Below are 5,389 nucleotides of genomic sequence, written 5' to 3' on the forward strand. Positions count from 1 at the left end.
CCAAATTAGATCGGAATATATTATCTCCAGAAATTTTATCTTCAAATATATTAAGATCTATTTCATTATTCAATGGTATAGCACAATCAGCCATATCATTCAACAAGCTAAATGGCTTACTGCTATTATCATTATGAACATTAGTATCTGATCGTGTTTCTAAAATTTCTAGTCTTTGGCCCAATTCAATTTGATTATTAACAACACGTCTTAGTTCATGTTTAATAAATGTTAGTGTATGGAGAACTTCTTTTTGAAAGTTGTTACTTACAAATGTACCTAACAAAAATAATAATATTATCAATGAATTAAAATATAAAAATGTATTATAAAAAATTTAAAGACCATAACAAATATTATTAAAAGTAAATAAAATTATAGCAATTAATATGTATTGGTACTTTTAAGTATAGGTACACAATATACCACATTAACTTTTGGAATATTCAGTTATATAAAAAAAAAAATTCAAGTATTGAATAATTTTATAAAAACAAAGTATTTATATTCGAGTATACGTTTTAAAACTTCATAGTATAGAGTATTTTAAACAGGTACTTTAAGTCTTAAGTATTAGGAAAGCATTTTGTTGAAATTGAATATATTCTGTAATATTTGTACACAATTGTTTATGCTTTAATTAAATTACTACTGACAAAATATAATTAACAAAATAAAAGTTATATATATATCTAACTACATCTATATACATTATAGGTACCTATATAGCTTGCATTATAAAACAAATTAATTTAAACAAATATAATTTACAATAGTAGTTTTACTTTATATTCTTAACTTTTAAATAAAATACTTAAATATTTAAATGAATAATAGTATAACAACTATTTTTTATATGGTTTTAATATTATTTAAATGTATTAGAGCAATATTTATTTTAAATAAGTACTTAAATCATAGTACCTGAGGTACGTATTATAATCTATATAAGAGTATAGAGTTATATATATTAGATATACACTATTACCAGTCAATCCAGTTGGTGTACTAGTGAAAACTTCAGACATTTTAGGACATTCAGAAGTCTTAATATAATTTAATTGAGAACTGCAGTTGTCACCTGATAAAAATGTTACAACATATTATATATTAATTGTACTACTTAATCCAACAAACAGTGTTTCTTTATATTGAGCAAAAGCAATATAATACAAATTTTCAAAATTTTCGTAGTTATCAAATATGTTTGTGTCTTGTTGTATATATTTCTTCTTTGTTACAGTAAATAATATATTATTATTATTTAAATAAATCATTAAGTTTAAAAGATATTTTTTTTAAAGTGAAAATTTTAAATATAATTTACCTATTTGAATTTCTGTTGGTTTTGACAGTGAGATTGGTGTAGTAGTAAGTACAGTTGTGTTCGACAAAGGTTTTGGTGTAGAAATCAAAGTGTTTTTTGGTGTTATCATTTTAGTTGATTTTTCCAAGCATCTTGCTGGTGTATTAATTGCAGCATCTCCATCTTCATTCTCATCAGGATTATTAATAACAACAATTGTATCTAATAAAAAATACAAGATATTTTACCTATGATTTGTTTATTACAAAATAAGTCACTATATGCATATATTATGGCCAGCTATGCAATATATTTTTAGAATTGTAATAGAAGCAGTTAACTTGCTTTTTTCTTCATGGTTGGTAATTGGCTGCAATTCTTCGTAGCACAATTTTTTTACAATTAATGTGTTCTTAGAAGATCCAATGTATGCAGTTTTTGAAACTGATTGATTAAATGCTTGAAAAAAAGAAATTTAAGATCATATAAATACAGTGTTAATATGAAATCAATTATAGAGGTTGTTGTTAGTGGAAATAAAAAAAAGTTGAGCGTAAATCAAAAATCAATCATTTTTAAAAGCGTCTGAAGTTGAGATTTTGATCAAATTCACAAAAATCATGAAAAATTGTAAATTAACTTGTGGTTAAAAATGTGTAAAATTACCAATATAATAATGTCTATTTTATCCTAATGACTTCACTCTACACACAATTATTTAAAATAAATACTATTTCATTATAAATAGCCGCTGAGATTTATATGGTACTAAATTTAAAATTTCTAAATTTAAAATCAGCTACAAAAAAAATCAACTATCAATAATGTTTTGACATAGAAGTTTATATGAACTTACTTTTTGATTTTTTTGGTGAAGGCGACCAACCTGGAATTTTTGGTTGATAAACATTTATGTTTGATATGTCATTATCTGCAAATTCTAAATCAAACAGTGTGAATAAAACAATTAGTTAAAAACTGATATATATCTTTTAATAAAATGTATTACTAAGTAAATAATGATAATAAAAACAAACCTGAAAAATCAGGACAATCGGAATAGAAGTTATTTGACTTTTTTGATTTTAATTTTCTTTTAGACTTATTGTCATAATCGTCATCTGACACGTCGGTATGAATAGTTGCTTTTTCTGCCATCTTTCTAGCTTGTAGCAGTGATGCTGTTATATATTACAAATAAAAATAGAATGTAAGAAATATAAATAATAAATAATAAAGCAAAAAAGCAAATTATTAAATAATAAATTATAACTTGAATTTTACCAATATTAGATTTTAGAATCCTTGATTTAAAATAATCAAATTCACATTCATTAGGTATACTTTTACGTTCTATTAATTTTGAAGCCTGATTTATATTTTTGGGCCATGCACAATAAGTTCCATCTTTGTTAATCCAAAAGCTAGGTACAGCTTCTACAGAGTTGTCCTCAAAAAAATGAACAACAGAATAACTTGTCATGGCTTTATATTTTATTTAGCTTACCTACATTAAAAATTCACATATTAACATAGTATTTATAATAGATACTTAATATTTATATTAGGTATAGGTATAGGTATTTACATTAACATTTTTAAAAAAGATATAGTAATTACTAATCACAGGAATAATTGTCTAATCAATATCTAAATAAATAGGTATAGTGAAATTTAAATTAATTAAGTCAAGATTAAACATCATAAGTATGTAAAATAGGATATGCAATCTGCTTATTATCACTATCCATGAGCAACATATACTTCGAAAAGTGTGTGGACTCGATGTCAATAGCAGTGAAATTCTCTGACAATTCCTCAACAATTGCTATACCTAATATTAAACTGTTAATAGGTTTTTCAAAATAAGATATATTTTTGTTAAATTTCTTAGCTAAAACTACATTTTTACTGTTATTAGTGTCAAAACAAATATTTATAATTTTAAAAATGCTTAGTACTTTATTATCTTCAAAGCCTATGTAACAATCACTCTCTGATTTAATATTTATTTTAATATCATTTTTAATAAATGATTGAAATTGAGGTGAAGTAAAGTGTTCAAGTAACGGCCCATTGCTATGTATTTTTTTGTATACTATTTTGCCATTTAAATTTTCATTCAATTTTGATTCACTAAATGTTATAAATTCTTGATACCGGTTAATTACTTGCTCCAAAGGTTTTTCATGTTTCCTAACCATTTTTTTTTAAAAATTTCAAATAATTTTCAAAAGGAAAACATGAGCACATATCTAGAGAACCAAATTTTCTATAATCATCAATTATATGTATCAGTCCATGGATATTTTGTGATACAAATTGTTCTCCATAGAGCTCCTCAAATTTTTCAACAAAATGTATTAATAATTTTTCGCTAAAATTAACCATTTTTTTAGGAATATTGGGGGATAAAAGAATTCTAAAAGCTACATGGAGGCAAATAAAATGAACATAGCATTCATTTAATAGAATTCCTTTTAAGACTATTGGCCCAGTATATAGCAAAAACGATCTAAACTCTGTTGCTTTCCATCTTAGTACTTCATTCAATCCCTTAGGCTTTCTAGAAAAATCGCAAGTTATGGTTGGTTTAATAGATAAAAGGCGATTAGTAATTATATTTACATTATGGCTTTGTATGCGGACAAGTACAGGAGCTCTTTTAAATATACCCAACCATAATAAAATTACTTTTTTTACTATACCTAGGCATACTAAATGCATGTAATCAATGCTGAAATCATCTACTATATTTAAATAGGGAATTTGAGTTAAATTTGAAACTGTATCCCCAACATGATGTTCATCATCAGTACGGTTGATAAAATCTAAATGAGTTCGTTTGGGGAAATTCGTGCCTAAAAAACTCATTGTGTTATTTACACGAACACCGTCAATAGTGCATCTAGGACAAGAATAGTATCCAACATGACCTTTAGTACATAAAATAAAGCTTTTAGCTGGTGTATCACAGCAAAATGTTTCAACTTTTACAATTCTTTTTCCAAAATCAGTATCCATACCATGGTCAGCTAAATATTTAAGTTCATCTACCAAATCATTTAAAAATGAATTACTATTTGATGGCTTTTCTTTCCCCCAATAAAGACCAATCAAAAACACATTTGGTTTATTTGAATAGTCACGAGCATAACCAAGAATAGGCCAGAAACTGCTGGAAGAGCTTTTTGTAAGTGGTAGTCCATCAATACCAATAACCAATTTAATTATGTTTTCATTTACATAATATGAAAAATTACAATGGGATTTTAAACCATTACTAATACCAAAATGGTAATAATATCCTGGATGAATAATTTTAATTTTATTTTGCTCATTAGATTTATTTGTCTTTAGCACAGTTCTAGCATCCACTGGAAAATGATTAAAACAGGTATGAGTCTTTAAGATCTTTAATAATGCTGAGAAAGCAGATAAAGTAATATTATTTTCAACTGTCCAATGCGCTAATAATTTAAGAAAGGAATTATCATTATCAAAAATATTATTTCCATTTGACATACATTCATAATCAGAATCTGAGCTATAGTATTCAAATTCTAGTTCGTTTACACTATTATCATCAAAATCAATATTTGAAAATGTGCCCCCTGATGTATTATTCACATTTACACTACTGATGAATGATGGTAAATTATGACTCTCGGTAAGCAAATTGGTAACATTAATCTGGGGTGTACTTGATTGCGGTAAGAACTGTTCTTGGTTTTCAATAATAAAATCAACTGTTTCCACCTCTTCCAAATATCTTCTACGCTTAGTAGATTTACTAACTGAGGATCGAGGCATATTGTAAATGAAACAAATAATTAACTTTAAAATGCTAATCTAATGAAAACTGAAAACACTTTACTGCCACTTAATTACAATATCTTTTAAATAAAAATAGACACTTAAAAATTATAGATAACCACAACTGACAATTTACTATAATAGATAAATAGTCAAAGATCTTAATACTATAATTACCAGAGCGACTAATGTCCTCAATAGGAGTAATTACAAAAAATGTGGGTATAATTATAAATATTACTAATAGTTATAACAATATACCTACAT

Source organism: Acyrthosiphon pisum, chromosome A2, assembly GCF_005508785.2.
Source record: "Acyrthosiphon pisum isolate AL4f chromosome A2, pea_aphid_22Mar2018_4r6ur, whole genome shotgun sequence".
NCBI lineage: Eukaryota > Metazoa > Arthropoda > Insecta > Hemiptera > Aphididae > Acyrthosiphon > Acyrthosiphon pisum.